This window comes from Mesoplodon bidens (assembly GCF_964165515.1).
Source record: "Mesoplodon bidens genome assembly, chromosome: 7".
NCBI lineage: Eukaryota > Metazoa > Chordata > Mammalia > Artiodactyla > Ziphiidae > Mesoplodon > Mesoplodon bidens.
The window spans coordinates 67,998,578-68,023,413 of NC_138164.1; the positions used below are offsets into that span (position 1 = coordinate 67,998,578).

A 24,836-nucleotide genomic window follows, 5' to 3' on the forward strand; every position below is an offset into this window, starting at 1 on the left:
TCACTGCAGCTTATTCAATGGCACATGGATGTACTACAGGAGGCCAAATTTAAATACTTGTACTCTATCCAATATTTCAAAACTCTCCTCAGTCCTTCTAAATAAGAGATAGCTGAGAGAAACTAGCTCAATCTTAGACACTTGGCCCATTCCATTATTCCAGATCATCTAATTTCATAGATCATAAAGAGTGCATGGAAAACCTCAACCCAACTGCATTTATGATGCCTCATCTCAGGATATTTGCTGTTTATAAAGTAGCCTATTTATTACCTTATAAGAAGAGTATAGTGAGTAGCAGGGGCTATCAATTTATGACCACTCATTAAAGAATCTCTGATTTTGAGGTCTTGAATCAAAGTCTTTTGCAGTTCCAGTTTCTTGGATGAACACACAGGTGGCCCTGGGGCACTAGGACATACTCCAGGGTTATCTGTGTGACTTTTCTGCCTAAAGTCAGAATTCATTTTTTAAAAAAAATCTACACTAAAACAAAAAACAGAGAGAGGTTGGAAGGTGTTGGCCATGTTGGGAACCACTATTCAGTATGGCTGGAATGAATCTTCTTCACAAGAGGATTAGAGGAAGATAGGATGGATAAGATCATTTGGGGTAGCACTTAAGAGTTTGGAAGATTGGAAATTAAAATTGGAGTGCTTCTCCATGAAGATACAGAGCTGTTATTCCTAACCTTTTCTTCATCATCACACTGTCTACATTCACAATTTGTATATGGGGCTGTGTGACTGTAGGGAAGAATGCAAAGAGAGCATTTTCCAAATAAACATTAATAGAGCAGAATATGAGCCAGTACCCTTCTCTAGAGTGTATAGGTGATATACTCAAACTTGCTAAAATCTTCAAGTAATAAAATATAGCAATTTTGGAAGCTTCGTAAGCATCAGTTATACAGAAGGAAGGTTAAATTATAGCCCAGAAGCTACATCAGAGAAGCCAAGATAAATGTACAATGGCCTCAAGATGAATGGGATTTTTAAAGCAGCTTATACATTAAGAGACTATTAGTACATGATTCCATTTAAAGAAAAAACAAAAAATACAGCAAGAACACTGAACCAAAATGTCACATATAAAGAAAATGGGAAATTTAGATAAAGAGGTAGGGAGTACTTTTTTTGCAAAAACTCCAGACATTTTGTTGTTTGGAATAAATTGTGAAGGGACAAATCTATCTTACCAGAAAATATCTTTCTTGTCTTGTATTATCATATTAACAGTCTTAAAATCTTTCTCAGTCAATAAAATTATTCACTTAGCAAATTGAAGAAGCATGCCTATATACTGTAAAGTTACTCTCACTGTAAGCAAGTAGGTCTTCTCTGTATACATACTACAATTTTAGGGGTCTCTGTTTTACTTTTTCTTTTCATTTAAAAAATCTTGTTTTTGTAATTGGTTAGGTAATAAGAAAATGCAGATTCTTATGTTGAGGCCACTCCAATGTTGGACCTGTCATTTTAGTGATCCTGTGCCACATTTCTTCTGTTTCAAAAATGGTGGAAAATAGAAAAATGAATCAAATTGAATATTGATGTACATGCATTGCAAAACAGTGCATGATAAGGGACAGAAGATATGGAAAGGTGATCTCTGCTCTCTGCTTGGTCTCACTACTGCTCTCTAGTTATATACAAAGAAGAATATAACTTACCCTCAAAGATTAGAGGTGATAGTATATTATAAGGTTATGAAGATCAATCTAAAAAGAGAGAAGGATAGATTTAAACTGAAATACACTCATTCGTATAATTTGATCTTCATAATAACTGAAATCAAGCAAGCAAACAGCAATATCTACATTTATAAATGAGGTAACTGAATTAGGTAATTAGCAATGCTAAAAAGGGATGCAGTTTAGGATTAAGCTCCAGAGCCTTTTGTACACCCCACCATCTCCCCGGTATTTTGTGTGCACTGGAATATCAGGTCTGCCAGCCAACTTGCTGCCTGTTTGTGTAAATAAAATCTCACTGAGGCACAGCCACACCTATTTGTGTAAGTATTGGCTGTGGCTGCTTTTTCACTATAGCAATTGAAAGAGACCATAAAGCCTATAATATTTACTCTTGGGTCCTTTGGAAAAAAATTCCTGACCCCTGCTGTATTTCATCAGTAGTACAGGGGACTTGACTTTTTTCCTCCTAATGCTTGCCTAGGATTAGCTGGTTTTCAGTATATGCTTATTGAAGGAAGCCTGAAAGGAAGAAGGTAAGGAAGAATGGATGAAAGGAGGGTAAAACAACTTGAGAGAATTTCTGGATTTGACAGTATCTAATCTCTTCAACACAGGCATTCTTATCAATGAACTAACTAGCTATAGTTACTAACTCCCTCTCTGAAGGAGAGTAAGTAGGCAATTTAGTGAATGAAAGAATGAATGATCTGCCATTCGTTGGTCACCACTCAGAATTTTCTTTTTCTTTTTTTAACCTCAAGATCAGATGAAAAGTTACCTTGCCTGCCATTGCCTTTGGTCACAATATCCATCATTGGCCTTCAAACCAACTGCATCAGTGAAATAAAATAACTCTTAATATTACTTACAAAGCACCAGAAATATTAAAGTTGCAGTAAGAAAGAAGCAGATAAAACGGAAGCTAGCACAAAAACTAAAGCCTTAATAAAAAGCAGCAGAGCTTCCGTTGCTACTAAACAAGTAAAAACATGAATTCTGGCCCTCACCTTCTTCAATGCTCCTGAAAGTAGTTATCATATAACACGGTCATTTGCCACAGTAACCTTTTCCAATTGATCCCATTCTATCAAGTGATTTTTTCCCCCAGACAGTTCAGCACCCATTGCCCCTTCCTACAGAAACTTCCAGGGAAGTTAACCACATTCACTCTACTCCCAAGGTGCTCTTGAGCAGGTTTAGATATCCTTTGCCTTCTGAATGGGAGTGTTAATGGGTTGAATTCTGTCCCTCCAAAATGTATATGTTGAAGTTCTAACATCCAGTACTTCAGGACATGAATGTGTTTAGCACTACGGACATTGAAGAGGTAATTAAGCTTCAATGAGGGCATTGGGGTGGAACCTAAGCTAGTATGACTGGTGTCCTTATAAGGAGAGATTAAGACACAGACACGCACAGAAAAATGACAAGGTGAAGACGGAGGGAGAAGATGGCCATCTATAAGCCAAGAAGAGGGGCCTTAGAGGATGTCAACTCTGATCTTAGACTTCTAGCCTTCAGAACTATGAGAAAATAAACTGCTGTTTAAGCCATTCAGTCTGTAGTATTTCATCATGGTAACTCTAATTAATATGAGAATAAATAATTTTTTTGTTTATAAAACACTGTTTAAAATTTGTTAGTGAAATGAGTTTTGGCTATTTTATCTGGTTCCTTCTTGGTACAGTTGGCATACTTTCACAACTCCTACCCCTTTTTAAAATTTACAAACCAATCACAAACATGTTGCTGATAAATTGTTGGGTGCAATGTAAGAACAAAAACAAGTTCTTCAATCAGAAAATGTCAAGGATCTGCTTTCATCAGGGAAAGTACAAAGCAAAGAGATGATATGAGTACTTTGTATCAGGGTCAAAATCTAGAAGAGGAGGGGAAAAAATAGCAATATATTGCAAAGTTAAACTTGTTATGTGGTTCTTGTCCTGTTTTTGAGATTTGCAATATGATAGGTGACAGAAGAGAAGTGGGAACATAGGCTACTAAATTCTACACAGCCAATACTCTGCCAAATTCATTGCTGTAGAAAGACTTGTGTTTAGGAAACAGCTTAAGACCTTGCTTTAAAATGAGAAAGAAAAAAAAAAAAAAAGAAGAAGAGCAGGGGAGGGGGAGAGAGAGAGAATATATCTCCACGTTGCACATAAGGAAATTATAAAATTAGCAGGAAATTCAGGCTATCTTCGCTTAATGACATTTTGACTTGGGGCCCTGAATGAACTAAATTTCCTATCAGTTCTCATTTGTCAAAATTCTTCTCATTCAACAACAAGATACTGTCCACATGGCCTCGCCTCTATAGAGCTTTCATAAATATATCAGAAGCTTGTCTCATCATCTCCTTTTCCATAGTACTTTGGACATACCTATCCTAGCATCTTCTAAACTACATTGCAATTAGTGGTTCGCATGCTTTTCTCTCCCATTAGACTGTAAGCCTAAGGGTACAACTTTAAGTCTGAAATAATAATTCAGCCAATAAATGACAAGAATGACAAGTGAGGAATATAGAAAGCAGGTATCTTTAGAGCTCAGGCAGAAGCAAAAGATAATTTTTTGAACACTTCCTGATGGAAGTGCATTTGGACTGAATTTTGAAATAATGTGAATAGACTTACACATTGGAGCATACATTCATTCAACAAATATACAGTGGGGGTCTATTATGTCAGTTAGCATGGGGGATCATTTGGAAGTAAAATTATACAAGGTTGTTAAGAAAATTTTTTAAATTAGGAAACAAAAGTAATAGGAGGAAAATATATAAAAATGAATTTAAAGGAAATTTCTTTTATCATCATTGCCTTCAGTGCATAGTTATTGCCTCATTGTTTTCATGCTATGCTTCCAAAACAGGGAAATATTAAAACAATGCCAAACATAACACTTAAGTAATTCAGTGGAAGAACACTGTGGTTTAAACTGAGATATTTAAGATCTTCGATACTACTAAATTAATGTCCTTTAAGTTTTTTTTCTTAAACCTAAGTTATGCGTGTACACATTAAAATTTTATGATATGTGCATGTCCACCATAAATGTTTTATGGCTTATTAGAAAGCATGATTATAATAAACTTTGACCTAATAAATTTCCTAGGGAAGTGTTATATTATCATTGCATTCTTGTTTTTACATTATGAGTATTATGTTATATAAAATAAAAGAAATGCTGGATTAAAGTGCAGAATATTAAATATGTGCCTTTTTAGGGAGAATGTTACATCTTCAAAGCACAGACCTAAACTAACTCTTACGTTGTTCCTGTCAAGGAGACACTATTATCTCAGTTTTACAGTTGGAAAAACCAAGACAGAAGTTTGGTGACTTTGACAAATTTGTAGAGCACTTCACCATTGCACTTGTCAGGACTCAGTGTGGTTCAATCTATATGTTTCGTTACTGCATTTTATTAAATGGATGAGCAATATTCCTTCTTTTACTGTTGTACATTCACCTTTTCCCCAGCTGTTCACTATAAGAGCACTGTTATTTTTAAAATACTAATAAATATTAATAACCTCAGTGTGACAGTTGGAGAAAAGTTGTGAAGGATTCGGTGCTTCTGATACATACTTCCCAGAGTGTCCCTCCATTTGTAGTTCTCTGGGGTTTTGGGATTTTTTTTTTAATTGTCTCTCACACCTCAGTATTTATTTTATTTGTAATTCTTCTGAATAAACTTATTTTTAAAATCATGTCTTAGCATCTAATTTGAATTTCTTTGACTATTAAATATTTTTCAAGTGTATTGACCTTCTGTATTTCTTCTTTAAATGATTTACTTGCATATGGGCTTTGGAAAATTTTCTCTTTGCGTGTTTAGCTTTCAAAGTTTATTCAGTTTTTCATAAAATTAAAAACAATAATTCTCTGTCATATATTTTATCTAAAAGATTTTCTTAAGAGAAAAATACTGATCTTCTCCATGCCTTTGGGTGATATATACAAGCTAAACTCATTCTAATTCTCTGCGTTTTAAAAAACAAATTTTTGTTAAAGGCATAGCTAAAATTCAGATATATGGAAGTCAACACAGTATGACGGAATGTGATATTGGATAATATTAGTTCCTTTATTCTTCTTATTCCAAATATTTAAATAAATCCATGTTAAAAATAAAATTATTTCATATTATTAATTCACATTTTCTCATTTTATTTTTCCTTATATTGCCAGTAATTCCACATTTTGAAAAATTCCTGTTGTAAATTATTTTCTTGACATTTCTTAAGACTCAAGCACGTTCTTTGGGCTGACCTTTCCTCTCTGGGCTCCCCAATGTATTCTCCAAAGTCCTCAGTTAGTAAATTGAAAAATAATAACAATGTCTAAAGGTGGTTTTAAATAAAGCAAGGGCAAAAACTTTCTTATAACTTTCTCTTTCCAAAGAACTCTGTATGCTGTATATTATGTATTCATTCATTCATTCATTTATTCAGCAATTACTTATTGAACACTCTAGAGCATACACTTTCCCCATCCTTTATCCCATAAATAAGGCTAAGACAGGCTTGCTGTGAGAAGTGTACAATTTAATATAAAGTGAGAACAATGAAACTCTTAAAATGGGATGCTTGTCTTGGTAAACTTCTTCAGCAATTAGCCAAATCCTTCCTACATCTTGGCTTTGAATCTCACAGCATATATTCCTGACCAGAATTACAAATGAGCTTTATTTAAATGCATTTAGAAAAAACTGAACACTGTATCATTGCATACCAAGATTCAACAGCATTCTAATTCATAAAAAATGAATGAAAATATGCATACATCCTAACAAAAATCTTAACTTTTGAAGTAAAATGAAATAATGGAATAGGTGGCTAAGTATATGGGGTGACAGTTCTTCCCCAAGCTAAGACAAATTGCAGGACAAAACAGGATTTTTTTGAGCAATTCTTTCTGTTACTCATAAAATACAAACCTATCATTAAATATTTAAGCCAAAGTTGCCTTTAGCTACATGAGATGTTCATTAGTTGCTAAAATTATATATTTAGCTTTGTCTTAATAAGGATCTAATATTTTTAGAAAACTCATCCTTATTTTAAGTAAACAGTAATGTTTTGCCCAGGAGTCTATGTTCAGCAAGGCTATTGAAGCTAAAAGGCATTGGCCTAAAGGTTGAAACTATACCATTGGTACATAATATGGCTTATATTCAAAGATGACTCTACAGATAGAGAAAGCAGCCTCTATGGGCGTTAGGCTATGGGCAATGCTGAGGTTAGTTCCTAGTTTGTCCTCAGTGCTCTCAGTCTCCTTGGAGACAGCACAAACCACAACATCCTCTGCTTGACTTTAGTGAAGAGCTGTGTTCCTGGATCACAGCTAGACCCTTGGCACTGCTCCCTGATACTTTTCATCTCCTCTGGTTGTTTTCATTTAACATTCCTAGAGCCTTAGTCTCTTGTGGACTTTTCACTTTCACAAGACCTAACTCCAACCTGTCCTTGCTCATATGTCAGATCAGCCTGATTTTCTCGTAGGAAACAGAATTTTTTCAACATTTATTGAGGCATAATATATACTAAGCACTGCACTAGACACTGGAGAAGCCAACATGAATAAAATGTTGCTCTGCCCTCAAAAAGTGCTGGGTGGAAAAGAGGGAAAAGATCACACATATAGAATGCACTATGTATTAGACATGATGCTCAGAGCTTCATGTAAGTAATTTTATTATCCAAAAGTACCTGTTAGGTTGAATTGAAAACCAACTTCACTGATCTCCCTTTTCCTAATCCAGCTATTTGTGAAATAAACCTCTTGGTCACCCATGAGCCTGTTCATTTCTTTGAAGGTGGTGAGTGGGATAGACTTTCCTGACTTGCTGAAACCTGTTTTAACGCACTGGCTTATGACTGAAGCAACGGCAACAACATCAACAGAAGACGAAGGAAGGAAGGAAGGAAGGAAGGGAGGGAGGGAGGGAGGAAAGGGAGAGGAAGGAAGGAGAAAGGCAACCCTGATGGAAGTATGTAATATGGCTAAGAGAGTGGACCAATCAGTCAAGGTGCCTCACATGATTTTTAGCATGGTCTTGAGGAATTAAATATTTTTTGAATGGCTACATGCCTATAAATATTATGCACATTATAAACATCTCACAGAAACTTTATAATCAATCTATGACCTAGGCAATATGATTCTCATCTTACAGAGGAAAATACAAAGAACTATAAAATAACACTTAAGTTCCTTGTACGTTAACACATATCAAGTAAATGCAGACCTATGTCTACCAACTCCAAATCAAAGATCCTTTAGATTTTTAACTGGAGCATTTGTAAACCTTACAAACTTAAGAGGATCTAAGATATCAAAGAACATTTGGAGCTGAAGGGAACTGATAAATCCCAAGAAGAACCTCACAGTATTTAAGGATGCCATCTGGAGCATAAGCATGGTTATACACACCACTGTAGGATTCTTCTTCCACTAAGGTGTTGCGGAGCAGTTATATAAATATTACACGTAACACTATATATATACACAATATAACATTATATATAACAATATGTTAGTTATTCAAGCAATGTTTTCTGAGCCATTTCTTCATAAAATTCTTTGTCTGTCTCTTCCTCTCTCCTTTCAAGACTTGTATTCTCTAGGTTAGAAATTTGGAATACCATCACCAACCCTATCCTAAAGCTTTAAGATCACCAGTAATTAAACCCATAGGAAGAGCAACAAACAGCCTGTCCTCTTTTTATAGAGCTTAATGGCTCACAAAGTGCCACTACATACATCATCTCCAGTTGGAGACCCTGGTGTATGTAATTTAACTTCATCCCTCAGAATCTTTCAGTAAGGGAGACTTGAAAAATGGATAGTAAGTCATATAATAGTGGCTATTTTAAAAAAAATTCTTTCAAAACTTCAGTATTTATCTTCTCTAAAATCTGGTACCTACAGGCTGTTTGAATTTTCTGATACACTTTATCATCTAAACCTTTCATTTTCTCTTTGTTTTATCAATTCAGAGCTTTTTCCAAGCTGTGAAACAAAAGCAGGGTAAAGCTTTTAAGGGGGAAAAATTACATATTTTTTTAAAGGCACTAAAAATCCAAACCGTAAATATCTGAGACTAAGAAATCTTTTAGGTCATCGATTCTGCAATCTTCCAAAGGTGGAGCAGTAACTGAACCAACAGAATCAGTTACTCAAGAATAGAATGCCTATTAATATCTATTTAATATCTTTGCCCTGAAAACACAATTTGCTTTTGAGTGCACAATGTGGTTGTTTCCACCGAAAAGTAAATAATCTCTCCTCTTTGGAAACATGCATTTAATAAAGAAGAATCCCTCCTGTGGTTGAACAAATGTGTCTCCCCACACATCCACAGTTCTATGGCTAATAAAAAGGATTATCAGGCAAATAGAAATATAGTTTACAGTTGCAATAGCTCACACCATTACTTTTTACCTCAGTAAGTAAATTAAGCATTTATGCCTGAAAACTACTTAAAAGCCAACTTTTCAGATTCTGTATTCCTCTGACAGCATATAATGAATATTTTGTCATAATAAGTAACAAATTTTATTACAGCTCTATTGCTTAAAATTCCATGTTTCCACAAACAGAACATGAACACAGGAAAGCAACCATTAATCTTAAAATGCACTAAAAAATCCTCCTAATAAAGGGCTTCTAAAAGGCATTTTAAAATATTCAAACCTGTTAATTATGGATGCTGTGTGTCTGACACCTCAGTTTCCATTCATAGGTTGCTCAGAGACCATCCATGTTAATTCTATAGATTTTTTAAAGGCACTTTTAAAATAGGAAACTGCCTAATTTGGTGGTAGGATAAACAAGGTTCATTTGCTATTTCATCTATAGTTTTCCAAATGCAGGGAAGTAAACGAGGGAGTTGGGCCATGGAATTTCTTTCATCAAAATGCTTATTCACTCATATATCCTTCATACATTTTGTGAACACCTACTATGTTCGAACGCTCTACCCAGAAAATTTAAAAATGAAAGGCATAGGCTCTGTCCTCAAGTAGTTCATAGTTAAGTGGATATTGGCAATGCAATAAATAGGGTACTCTCTAATCAGAAGGAAATCAAGGAATATTTCTCCAAACAGATAGCGTGTGGGGAGAGTTTTAAATAATGAGTAGGCTTTAACTAGACAAAAAAGAAGATAAGAATTATGTTCATGTTCCAGCTTAACTCATATATTCCCTACCATTTAAAAATGAGAATAAAAAATCTGAGAAAAGTTAAGTGACTTAAATTGGGTCATTCTGTGAAACAACCTACAATAGGTAAGAATTATCCCACTGTTAGCACCTTCCGTGTTTTTCACATATATATACGCCCATAGATTACTAATTAATAATAACTGTTATTGGTTTATAAGTTTCTTAACCAAATAATTAAATTATTGGAGTTATGATTCTATATTTTTGGGATTCTTTTTTATTTTATTCTTAATTCTTCATTATAATTAAGAATCCCACGTGGCAGAGAAATAACATCTGGAAACGTTACTATTTGTGTGTTTATTTCAGAATTAAACAAATAAATAATTAGCCAATGGAATGGGAGAGTATGAACTTTTTAAGGATGGTGTCCATTTGTGCTATATCTCCTGGTTAAATATCAGAGGCATGAAAAGATAAATGCAAGTGAAGGGTAGGGGTTTTTCCAAGTCATAATCATCTCAACTCTCCTGTAGCAGACGAACCCCTGGACTACTTACATGCATCTATATCTACTTAGAACTCTCTGAGAAGATACCGATAAGACGTTAGTAGTGAAGATATAAAATATGCATCCAGAGTATACAGGTATATGTTTAACAAGTCACTCCCAGGGGCAAAATGCTCTGATTTGTAGCATTTCTCAATTTTGCAATATAAATACAGTGATTGGTTTTAAGCCACCAAAATGACATCACTGAATTCAGAACTGGAAAACGATACACACAATTGGCTTTCTAAAGCCAGTGTAACTCAAATTTAGCCTACCAGTGGAAACATCCAAAGCATATTTTCAGAATTACCCAAAGCAAAAAAGAAGCATCAAATTGAACTTTAACAAAATCAGAGGATATCACAATTCAGAAAGGCTTAAGGTCACTGCTCTAAGATAACAGATCTCAAACTGTGTTCCACCAAAATTTGGGGGTCCCCAGCTCCCTTACAATGGGTCAATGAGGCGGAACTACATCAATAATAATTTTGCAATGCTATTTGTTTTACTGTGTAGACATCTGTAGTAATGGTATAATTTTTTTCTATCTGACAGTATTTTTTAAATTAAATTACAAATATTACTTCATATACATGAAATGAAACTTTCCATTTGGAAATGGAATTCCACTTGAACACAGGAAAGATTAATGTTATACATCCCAGGCACATTTATCCCTCATGGGCTATTTAATTCAAGGAACTATCCCTCAAGATGTGAACTAACTACATGATTCTTTTTCAAAGACAATCTTGACAGCAGAGCCAGTGTCCAAACTACAAATCTTCTCTATTCAGGACCAAGTCCTAAGCCAGACACACCCCATTTTGTTATTTTCCTTCCACCCACTCCCACCTCAATTATATCAAATTTTCAAAACACTAGCTAATTCAGGTTGAAGATCTTTGCAGAAGTCTCTGATAGGACTTCACTGATATGAAATGAAATACACTTTGATATTCTGGAACAAGGGAAGCATGGCTGATAGTATATCCTCTGATGGACTTCATAAAGGAGCTAATTTGTCCATTGATTTTCTTTACACATATATTCATAATATGTGGAGTTTTCACTAAGTGGCACTGCTCCTTTCTGGGTACCATTTTAGACCACACTCTAGTAAAATTCTTGAACATCTGCTTGATAAATCTTAAACCTTTCTTAATTTGGACTATAATATCCATTAACTTCATCACTGCCCAGTCATTTACAGACAGTAAAACAACTGGTGCTCTAACATCACTCAAGGCACTGGCACCAAACCATCAGTTTGTGTTCTTTAATGCCAGTAATTTCCAGTAATAGTCACTTTTATTCACAGAAACCTTCTTCACCTGAAAGCACAACTTACAAACTATGGTTATTCACACTGAAAAAATTGGCAGAAACTTTCTCAAAAAATGTGTGAAGTGAGCCTACCATTTCTGTTAAAGCAAGTAACATAATTTGTTGCCAATGATAAAATTTGAGCTTTCAAAAAAAAGTAGAATATTAGAAAATTTGTGTATACCACCATGAACTTGACAGCTTTCCCAATACTCAAAACTTTTCTAATGAGATTGGTGGCAAAATTATTTAATGAAAATTTTATATATTATAATGAAATATGTCAATATTTGGAAGATCAGTATAACTCAGGGAACCATTGTTTTCCAAATGACAGATGAATATTGTTATAAAATAATACACAGGTAAGAGATCCATTCAAAATGTAAGATAGATTAATAAATTTTAATGCAACAGAGAAAAAAAGTTTACTAACATGGAATCAGATTCCACATTGGAACTAATCTTTACGAAACTTCTACTGGTTAAGTTTTGGTGTAGTATCTAAAAAGAATACCCACAATTATCTGAATATTTTTATTTTTTGGCCGAAAAGTACAAGCCACAATTTGAATGCAGAACAGCAATAAGAATTTAACTGTCTTCCATTTTTGTTTCCAGTTTTGAGATGTAATTGACATACAGCACTATACAGGTTTAAGGTGGACAGTATAATTATTTGACTTACCTCATGAAATGATTACCACAATTAGTTTAGTGAACATCCATCACTATACGTAGAAACATTAAAGAAATAGAATTTTTTTTCCTTGTGATGAGAACTTTTAGGATTTACTCTTTAACACTTTCATATATAACGTAGAGCAGTGTTAGTTACATTTATTATGTTGTGCATTACATCCCTAGTACTTATTTATCTTATAACTGGAAGTTTGTACCTTTTGACTGCCTTCATCCAATCTACCTTCCCACCACCTCCCACGTCTGGTGACCTGATCTCTTTTTCTATGAATTTGTCAGTTTGTTTGTTTTTGAAGTATAATAGACTTACAACTCTATGTTAGTTCCTAGTACATAATTATTCAGTATTCCTGTACATTTCAATATGATCACCATGATAAGTCTAGTTACCATCTGTCACCATACAAAAGTATTACATAATTATTGACCATATTCCCCACACTGTATGTTTCATATCTGTGATTTCACTTATTTTGTAACTGAAAGTTTGACCTCAATCTCCCTCATTTATTCCTCCTCTTCCCCTACTCTCCTCCTCTTTGGCAACCACCTGCTTCTTCTCTGTATCCATGAATGTTTTTCTGTTTAGTTATGTTTGTTCATTTGTTCTGCTTTTTAAATTACACATACAAGTGAAATCATAAGGTATTTGTCTTTGACCTATTTCACTTAGGTTCATCCATGTTCTTATATTTGGCAAGATTTCATTCTTTTTTATGGCTGAGCAATACTCCATTGTATATATATATATATATATATATACCACATCTTCTTTAATCATTCATCTTTCAATGGGCACTTAGGTTGCTTCCCTATCTCGGCTATTGTAAATAATGCTGCAATAAACTTAGGGGCACATATATCTTTTCATATTAGTGTTTTTGTTTTCTTCGGATAAACACTCAGGAGTGGAATTGATGGGTCATACAATACTTCGATTTTTAATTTTTTTTGAGGAATCTTCACACTGTCTTCTGTAGTGGCTGTATGAATTTACATTCATACCAGTAGTGCACGAGTGTTCCTTTTTCTCCACATCCTTGCCAACACTTGTTATTTGCTGTTTTTTTTGATAATAGCCATTCTGACAGGTGTGACGTGATAGATCATTGTGGCTTTGATTTGCATTTCCCTAATAATTAGTGATGCTGAACATCTTTTCAAGTGCCTGTTGGCCAACTCTATGTCTTCTTTGGAAAAATGCCTATTTTCAGGTCCTCTGCTTATTTTTTATTTTTTATTTTGGATATTGAGTTGTATGAGTTTTTTTGTATATTTTAGACATTTACCCTCTTATCAAATATATGGTTTGAAAATATTTTCTTCCATTCAGTGGGTAGCCTTTTTGTTTTTGTTTCCTTCACTGCACAAATGCTTTTTAGTTTGATGTAGCCACATGTGTTAATTTTTGCTTATGCTGCCCTTGCCTGAGGAGATAAATCCAAAAAATTGTTACTAAGACCAATGTCAAAGAGCATACTGCCTCTGGTATCTTCTAGAAGTTTTATGATTTCAGGTCTTACATTTAAGTCTTTAAGCCATTTTGAGTTTATTTTTGTATATGGTATGAGATAGTAACTGTCTTCTATTAAGTCACCCATTAGAACAATTTACAAAAATATAAAACAGTGCAAATATTTGTAGTATTTTTTTGTTTTGAAAATATAATTTTTTATTAAAAATGAGTTAACATGTAGTGGGTTTATTTTTGCTACTTTCAAATGAAATATTAAATATTTTAAAGTTTTTCAGTGTTAATTTTAGCTATATATATACACATATATATAGTATATACATGTATATCACCTATACAAAAGCACTTTGTAGCTCTCAATAATTTTTAAAAGTGTAATTGTGCTCTGAGACCAAAATGTTTGAGAACCATTGCTCTAAGTAAATAATACACCAGAAGTATGTATTATTTTTTTAACATCTTTATTGGAGTATAATTGCTTTACCATTGTTGTCTTAGTTGCTGCTGTATAACAAAGTGAATCAGCTATATGTATACATATATCCCCACATCCCCTCCCTCTTGTGTCTCCCTCCCACCCTCCCTATCCCACCCCTCTAGGTGGTCACAAAGCACTGAGCTGATCTCCTTGTGCTATGTGGCTGCTTCTCACTAGCTATTTTACATTTGGTAGTGTATACATGTCCATGCCACTCTCTCACTTCATGCCAGCTTATCATTCCCCCTCCCCATGTCCTCAAGGCCATTATCTACATCTGCATCTTTATTCCTGTCCTGCCCCTAGGCTCTTCAGAACCTTTTTTTTTTTTTAGATTCCATATATATGTTAGCATACGGTATTTGTTTTTCTCTTTCTGACTTACTTCACTCTGTATGACAGACTCTAGGTCCAGTCACCTCACCACAAATAACTCAATTTTATTTCTTTTTATGGCTGAGTAATATTCCATTGTATATATGCACCTCATCTTCTTTATCCACTCTTCTGTCGACGGACACTTAGGTTGTTTCCCTGTCCTGGCTATTGTAAATAGTGTTACAATGAACACTGATGTACATGTCTCTTTTTGAATTATGGTTTTCCCAGGGTATATGTCCAGTAGTGGGATTGCTGGGTCATATGGTAGTTCTGTTTTTAGTTTTTTAAGGAACCTCCATACAGTTCTCCACAGTAGCTCTATCAATTTACATTCCTACCAACAGTGCAAGAGTGTTCCCTTTTCTCCACACCCTCTCCAGCATTTATTGTTTCTGAAACTTTTGATGATGGCCATTCTGACTGGTGTGAGGTGATACCTCATTGTGGCTTTGATTTGTATTTCTCTAATGATTAGTGACGTTGAGCATCTTTTCATATGTTTGTTGGCAATCTGTATATCTTCTTTGGAGAAATGTCTTTTAGGTCTTCTGCCCTTTTTTGGATTGGGGTTTTTGTTTTTGTGATATTGGGCTGCATGAGCTGCTTGTGTATCTTGGAGATTAATCCTTTGTCAGGTGCTTCGTTAGCAAATATTCTCTCCCATTCTAAGGACTGTCTTTTTGTCTTGTTTATGGTTTCCTTTGCTGTGCAAAATATTTTAAGTTTCATTAGGTCCCATTTGTTTATTTTTGTATTTATTTCCATTTCTCTAGGAGGTACTGTGTGATTTATGTCATAGAGTGTTCTACCTATGTTTTCCTCTAAGAGTTTTATAGTGTCTGGCCTTACATTTAGGTTGTTAATCCATTTTGAGTTTATTTTTGGGTATGGTGTTAGGGAGTGTTCTAATTTCATTCTTTTACATGTACCTGTCCAGTTTTACCGACACCACTTATTGAAGAGGCTGTCTTTTATCACTTACAGTTTATGTTGTCATTGGTAAACCACTAAATGTCAGTTACTTCATCTATGAAATGGGGATAATAATACTTTTTCTTTTCAGGGTTATACTGAAATATAGAAGAAACAATGTAGGTTAACCACATAATGATGCATGCTCATTCATTCAATTACAATGTCTAGTGCAAGCTTTATATTGAGAATTTCTTAGGAGTTAAATGGGCAATTTTGAAAGAGACATACGCATGCCTGGCACTCATAGAACTTTGAGTCCAGTGGGGCCACGTAACACATTATATTAGTTGGGAAGAATCCTATGTGCTTTTGCTTACAGCTTTCCAACTGAGTGCAAGTACTGGGAAAAATCATTCATGCATTTTACATTGAGTCACTTGCTGCTTCTCATATTATTCTAATACAGTGATAATCCACATTTCCTTGCTTTTCTTGGTGATTGCTTTTACCAACCACTTTTCTCCTCCTGATATTCTTGCTATCAGTCACCTATACTGCAAAAAGTATGACCAACAGAAGAATCTGCTCTTGTATAGAAGAATTTTGCTTCCTGAAAAAACAGATGTTTTTCCTGCTGTAGTATGCAGGTCAAAGACATTGCAACTAGAAGTGCCAATCGTCTTTCATTAGACATGCAAGCAATCAATTCAAAGAAAGTTTTTAAATCCTAATCCTATCCCCAAGAGTTTGCTGCCACTGGCATACACTGATACACAACGGCTTTAAAGAGGTAATTAACATATAATTAAATATTTACACTATGTATAAGCAAGGGCCTAAGTGCTTTGGTGGGAGGGTGGATTCAGGATTTACTGATTTAGTTTGCATAGAGATGCAACTGACGTGATGAAAGAGTGGAGAGTAACTAACAGGATCCTGTCTCCAGATTTTGGTCCCTAATTCTAAAGAACTACAACTATTTTTACCTTCTCCTCTCCATTTAAGGAAAATAATGTGTTGGCTGCCTGTTTTATGTTTTTGTGGGACATAAAAGATGAGTTAATAAATAATCTCATTTTCAGGAGCTTGCACTCTAATGGGATAAGAGAAAATATTTCTTGATGCAAAAATTATATAAACTTAAAATTAAAGTATCCACTAATTTTATTGAAACAGTCATATTCATTTGTTTATGCACTGTCTATGGCTGCTTTCACACTACAGCTACTGAGTTGAATAGTTGCAGTAAAGACCATATGGACTGCAAATCCTAAATATAAAAATATTTAGTATCTGGCCCTTTACAGTGAAAGTTTGCTGACCTCTGCTTTAAAGAGATTATGCAAATATTAAATTTTTCTTAAAACACTGAGATAATGAGAATTGTGATAATGATGATGCAGAAGAGAAGGAGCATCAGGATCATGATCATATTACTTTGATTTTTTTTTGCCTGTCTCCAGGCTTGGACCATTTCTTGGGTGGACCACTTCAGTAAAAGCTACATCCAATCAATTAGATAGTGATTTCTATTCATTCCATTTCTAGAAATGCAACCTTTCGTCATTTATAGCCATCTCTAATGTTTTAAGATGCTATGTATTAGTTGGGTAAGTCTGGCAGACATTGCTGCTCACCTAGCCAACACCCTACTTTCCCACCCTTCCTTTGTTTCTTACTATGAGAATACTGATTTTGTTCAAGTTTGAGCATTGTACAACCTCAGGTACAGAATAGGATTACTCTCTCTCTAATTTAAGCTAATCAGCCTACTTCTATTCCTCTTATCAACTGGTAGGCTTAGGTATAGCATGTGACAATCCTGTGCAAACATACATGAAATAATGTCTCCTAGGGTGAGATATTTCCATATTTTTGACTAATGTTTTCGAAACAAAAGGCAACTAACTAAAAACACTACAACTGTTTATGAAATATGCTACTGCCCACATTAGTGTGCTCTGGGGTGCCACATAGAATCGAGTAGGAGAGAAGATGTTTAAGAAAAAAGGTAAATTGTTTAAAGTGACAAATCCTTCTCAAATAGTACGAATGCTACAGATTCCTACATTTAAAAAAGTATAATTTCAGAGTAGTGTCAAAGACCCACTTTCTAGTTTTTCTTTGTGCCCTTATTTGTGGTTCTGGAAATATACAAAAATTAAGAGTGGTATTCACAGTGGTAGTACATGGAAGCTGAAGATCACTGCACAATGTTAAACAATTCATATATAATCCTAAAACATATATATATGCAAATCTATACATACCATACCTGAAGTGTGATATTCACATTGGCAAATGAATGTTAATTGGATGCTAGAAGTGTGAAGATTTTAATTTTGTAAGTATTAATAAATTTTAATTAAAATGTTAAAAATTGAATAAAACAGCATTATTGCAATCATTTATGTTTTAAAATATTATATTTTTAAATGTTATTTTTATTTAGCCTTTTCATTTCACTAGATTTTTTGAAAGTTTAGAAGATAATAACTTTTCATAAAATACACATAAAAAGCACTTTTAATATTTTATTCTTATATTTATTGTCATTTATATTTATAATATATATTCACATTTGATATGTTGACTACGGTTACAATTGATGGGTATATTTTATAAGTCTCTATAAATTTTGGTTCTCTCTCTCTTTTGCTGTTGCCCTCCCTCACTCTCTTGACTCTCTCTTCTTCACTCTCTTATTGTTGAAGAAACTGATATTGGTCCTGTAGTGTTTTGCACGGTTTAGAGCAGCACTTTTCAACAGAATTTTCTGAGATGATATAAATGTTCTAGGCTCTTCAATATGATAGCCACTAGCCACATATGGTTAATGAACTCTTGAAAGAAATGTGGACAGTGTGGCCCGGGAACTGAAATAAGTTTTCATTTGTTTTCATGTTTAATGTTAAATTTAAATTTAAATAGTTATGTGTGCTAGTGCCTTGTGGCTGCCACATTGGATAGCACAGCTCTAGATTTTGTTGCATCACTGTGGTATAATTTAACAAGGCTCTCTGCTCTTCTCAATTCCTATAAATCGTTGGTTGGATCCAAAATAGAGGCTTCAATTCAATAATCTTTCCACTACACCAAGAATAAGAATTTAGCATTTTAATCCATCTCTACTGCAAATCACTTAAGTGAAAGTTCAGATTTCATCAAGAATATCTTTAATTCTAAGCAAGGCGTTTTAAAAATAAAAATATAAGTATAGAACTTTTAGGTAAAATCATTTTTTTCCAAAACTATAAATCAATCAATTTCTATCATCTCTCTGAACTATTTTACTATCTTCAGAATTTTACAAAGATTTTTTTTCTTTTCTTGACAAATATGTGGTGCTACATTATCTTTTCACAGTTAAGGAGGAACACTTTTGAGAGGGGATTGACAAAAGCAATAAATACTGAATTTCAGATCTTTATGGATTCTGTGAAATCTGTTTTTTGGCTTAAGGTACAACATATATCCTCATCTCTTTTCTAAGTCAGAGAACTCTTTTATCTTCCTAAGAGAAAGTAAAACTCAAAAAGTTGAAACCATTTCATCTGGGTTTTGCCCAGATGTGGGATTTGCATCATTCAGAGTCGCACATGCTAGGTGACATCAAAAGTTCAATTTGGAAACTTATCCCCTAGGAATTACCTCTAGAAATCCAGTGCTTGTGCCTCACAAGGCCTTATTCTGGCCAGAGTAATGCCCATAATCATAATAATGAAGTGATATGAAACATTTTCAACACCTTCTTTGTTTCAGGCTCTTTTCATATATATGCAGAACAATTTAATAAAGGGATTAGTGTATGTAAGTCTTTGTTGCTACTTAAGAATAATAAAGAATAAATAAAATGTCTTTCTCTGTCTTTTCTTACTTGTCTACCATCCATCTCCCATTCAGAAAAGTTTGGATCCTGCAATATCAGGCTTAACTTTCCTCCACTGAAAAATAAATACCAATATACTGAAATTCATAACATCAGAACACTAGATGTTTTTGTTGGAGGAATGGCTAATGATGGTGAGGAGAGGAAAGAAACAGTATCTTAGACATTATGAGTGGAGAGGCAGAAATGGCTGAGCTAGAGACAGTTCTTTTACATGTAAAAACCACATTTCTGAGAGACATCTCAGTAAATAATATTGACCCATATCCCACTTTCACTGCATTGTAAATGGTGAATAGACCCTCTGCTTGGAGGCAAGTCTGGGTTAAGAGTTCTGCCCCTTCTAGTTACGACCTGGGGAGCTGCTGGACAGTAACAACGTTTTTTACCTCCATGAAGAGAGACTTTTACCCTAAATACACACCCACTGAAGAGACTCTTCTCACTAATTCTCCTCTTTTGGGGGAGTGTACTGCCCTGAGATAAGGTTTTGCTAATTCCCTAGGAGCTCTTTGCGGTGTACAGCACACTTCAGGAGTGCTAACGCCACGTGCTCCAAGTTGGTTTCCTTCTAGAAATAAAGGTAACATTTTGGTTTTATATTTTGTTTTTTAATGTTATTGCTAAAATTGTGCAGGAATCCTGGCACAGAAAAGGGCTCTAATTCATTAGCCTCCCTGAAACCACCAACAGTATTCATTCACTTATATAATATTTTTTATTTATTAAGTTACTACTATGTACAAAGGATTTCTCTAAGTGCTAATACTACAGTTTCCGACATGTACCTTTAAAAGGACTATGTGGGGTTCTTATCATGATAAATAAGCCAGATTGCAAAGGATAAGGGCTGGTATATATATATTTACAATGTTTTCCTCACCCATTACTTTATTAATAGTATGTTTTTTTTAACCATTAATTGAAGAAGGTATTATAAAAATATGTGGGGGCTTCCCTGGAGGTGCAGTGGTTAAGAATCCACCTGCCAATGCATGGGACACGGGTTCGATCGCTGGTCCGGGAAGATCCCACATGCCACGGAGCAACTAGGCCCACACGCCACAACTACTGAGCCTATGCTCTAGAGCCCGTGCGCCACAATTACTGAACCTGCGCTCTAGAGCCTGTGAGCCACAACTACTGAAGCCCACGTGCTTAGAGCCTGTGCTCCACAACAAGAGAAGCCACTGCCAATAGAAGCCCATGCACCGCAACGAAAAGTAGCTGTCACTTGCTGCAACTAGAGAAACCTCGCACGCAGCGACGAAGACACAACACAGCCAAAAAAAAAAAAAAATGTATATATGTGTTGAATGAATGAATAAATTAATAAGTGTTTGGAGTGGAGCACAAATGTATGACACAGTTATACAGCTTTCCCCACTTATCTGCAGGATATGTACTCCAAAACCCCTGGTGGATGACTGAAACTACAAATACTATCAAACCCTACATATACTATGCTTTTTCTTGTTTTTTCCTATACGAGCAGAAGATTAGGGTATACAGCAAGGATATGCTGGACAGAGAGATGATTCACGTCCAGGGTGAGACAGAGCTGAGGGCGCAGGCTAGCTGAGATTTCATCACGCTACTCAAAATGGCCACAATTTAAAACTTATGAGTTGTTTCTTTCTGGAATTCACCACTTAATATTTTCAGACCACAGTTGACTGAATAACTGAAACCATGGAAAGCAAAACCACAGATAAGCAGAGACTACTCTGGTTGTACTTTTTCCATAGGTGAGTCTTGAGTCCTCTCTGTGGAGGCAGACAGACAAAATTCAAAGCCTCAGCTGTGTCACTTACCAGTAATTGGACCTTTGCACAAGTATGCAGCCTCTGTAAGCCTCAGCTGCAATATTTGTAACATGGGGGAAACAGTATGTAGCTGTAGCATTAATTTTTATAAATAACATGAAGGTTTTGGTGCATAGCAGGCACTGGGGCACTAAAACAGAGCTATTTGATAGAAAGCCTGTTTCTGAGTTAAGCTCAAACCAAATACATTCATTTGGTTCAATACAACATGCCTCTTATTTGAAACCTCATGCTGTGAAGACACAAGGGAAAGAGAGAGTAAATGTAATATTTATCACTCACATCAGTAGTCTTGGACCGATCAAAGGAAATACATTTACCAGATGACTAAAAAGCAGAGTTTCATCCCAGTTCCTTGAGAATGCAACCTGAAAGGAGGAAAACATCTTAAGCCTGAATCCAATCAGAGCTCATTAATTTTGTGACAACTGAACTGTTTACTTTGAAGCAAGAGCAAATGAAAATATTGACACAGGGAGACAAATAGGTATTTGAGAAATAATTAATTTATCTCAGAAAAGAATATGGGTGATTTAGCAATTACACCTCCGTAAAAGTTCAGCAGTCTTTATGCAATGACACCACTAAAATGAACTTGGCTTTCATTGTACTTCTACAGTATAAGCAGTTACACAAAATGAATAACCATGGGCCAAATATAATAGTGGGGGTGGGGAGTTTGCAGAAAGATTCTTCAGCTGATGCAATGCATCAGAAAGCATGTAAGCATTTAATCTGGCCCCATTTAATCTAGCTTGCTGGGACAGAGTCAATGGAAAGTGGGGTTGAGATGCATCAATCAACCCTATTTAGAGACAGGAATCCCAGAAGACCTATTAACTATATAGGAATGGGAGGAAAGATTCTCTAAAACGGGAAGAAAAGTTACAGCAAGCAAAGTTAGCAAAAGAGCAGAGAGCACAAAGAGATGTGGGGTTCACCCAATAGATAACGGAACAGTTAAGAAATTAGATAAACGAAGCAAAGCTTGGTTTACAGGGATTCAAAGGGAAGATGGAAGTATGGATAAATATATTTCAAGACTAATTTCCCTAACTCATCCTATACTTCTCTATTCTTTTCCTCTGATCTGGATTTTGGCAGGGTTGACTGAGCCAGGGACATATCTCTAAAGCAGCAGAATAACTTCCAGAACATGGAATCTGAGAAGGAGCTGCTGTGGTTTCAAAAGGGCCTGTAGGGAGAGGGGGTGGCTGGCCTAAATCACCATCTGCTGTTTGTTTTGTCCCCCCTCCCCTTTTTTTGGCTCTTTCCCTGTGCTTCAGAAACTGATTCATTCCTAGTCAACAGCAAGGGTTGTTTGAAATTTAAAAACTTAATGTAAGTTTTTACACAATGCATTGGCTTTAACGCTTTACCATCTAACCTCTTTTTAATGAAATATATGGTTTTTTCCATCAGGGGTTGTTGCAAATACACTATAATCCTAATTCAATTTAATCAATGTTTATTGAATTTATTCCATATGTCAGTTTAATATCATTCCTGTGCTCCAGGCTAGGAATAATATAAGACTCCAGGTCTCTACTAGTCTAGGGGGAAGGATACTGTGCATGTATGTAACCACTGACTTACCTGTTAGAGATGTGTAGGAGAGGATTAACACATCAGATACATTGGTCTAAACTGGTGGTCTTAAACTGGACAGATGCACCTTGTATTGGAGGAACCTGATTTCCAGTCCATCAGTGGATCTGCCTGAGAACTTATCTGTGGTTCTCTTTTCTATGTTCTTTTTCATAATTGTCTTTCTCTCACATTACAACAGAGAAGTATATAACACTGAAACACCTAAAATTACCATAGTGTACTGCCAGAAATGACAGAAAACAAACAAGCAAACAAGATCTCTAGAATGTCACAGAAAATTAAAAATATTGGTGCTAGAAAAGTCTCCTTTAATCAAAGCTCTATAATTCACCCACCATATCTATACAAGATACATTTCCAATAAAATTAAAATTATTATGTTAATAAGTACCAGAATTCTAAGTTGTTTGTTTCAACTGTGTACTATTAATAATTATAACCATAATGCAGTCTAAAATATTTGTTATACAAATTTTCAGGAAATAAAAATATATATTTGATTACATACTTTTGTTGTAAAATATGATAGTGTGACCCATAAAAGATATAAATATTCGGGTGTAAAAATGTAATACATTGGGATAAAATTCTGAGGGACAAGTGAAATGATGATATAATATCAAGGAACAAAAGAAGTTAAAAAACTTGTCCTTACATTTTTAAAATGGATTTTCCTGGTTATCAATTAACTGTCATATTTGGACTGAATTAGATACATTTAAACATCCCATGATTATTTATTGAATGATCCTATCTACTTCTTGTAGCACTTGTTCTCTTAAAGTCTACTTTATCTAATAATGATTGAGTTGCACTGTTATTCGTTTGGTTGGTTTTTATTTATATTGGAGTGTTTATTTCTCCATCCTGTACTTTCAGACTCTATATACACTTATTTTTAGATGTGTTTATTTTTTATATGTGTTTGTTTAAAATCAATTTGGCAAGGATTATCTTTTACTTGGAGCAGATAGGTAGGCAATTATATTTAATGTGATTATTGATATACATTGATTTTAAACTATATTTTAGCATATTTTATCTATCTTATCTAACATTTGACCTTTTTTCTCTTTCCTTGCCTTCTTTTAGATTCTTTTTTTAAATATTCAATTTTTCTTCTTTGTTTAGAAGATAAACACTCATTTGTTAATCTTTTACTGGTTATCCTGACAGTTTCAACGTGCTTCTTTTCTTATCAGGATAGTTTCTTTAAACTTCTTCCTAGGCAATATCAAAGAACTTCTGGCGGGAAATCTCCACTTACCTGGATTCATCAAACTAGCTCCTTTTCCTCACTTTGGCTTTTAGTGCTAACCCACTTCTTCAGAGTAGCCTGTCCTAATACACCTTCCCTCTAACCTAAACGTGCAATTAAAAAAAAAAAAGTCAACCCTGCACTAATTTCCAATTGCACTATATGCTTTTCTCCAAGTATCTTATCATAATAAGTAATATATTTCATTTGGATGACATTTAAGTCCTAGTTCCTCCATTTGAGGGTACACTTCATGAGATTACGGACATTTTAATTGTGTATGTGTTATATCTCTGCACCTGGATCTTTGCAGACAATAAAGTGCTTATTCACAACATAATATAAGTGCTCCTACCATGAATGATTTTAAACTATGAACTAGATATCACTAAATGCATATTTGGGAACATGTATACAGTTGGCTTCAGCAAATGACTGAAAGTAGGATTTTTGGTCACTTGCATTAGAAATTGCTAGAAACTTACTAAACTGACCCCAAATTCCCCTTTTTATGGCCTAAATTCATACTTGAAAAAAAAATGTTTGACACA

At 34.7% G+C, this 24,836-nt stretch overlaps 1 pseudogene across 1 annotated transcript in view; it reads left to right on the plus strand.

The window, feature by feature from the left end:
- Positions 1-2,990: 2,990 nt before the first annotated feature.
- Positions 2,991-24,836, plus strand: part of LOC308620799 (protein phosphatase 1D-like) — a 34,648-nt pseudogene continuing 12,802 nt past the window's right edge. The window contains exon 1 of the transcript in view: positions 2,991-3,023. The product of the transcript in view is annotated as a protein phosphatase 1D-like (transcript). The remainder of the gene's footprint in view (positions 3,024-24,836) is intronic.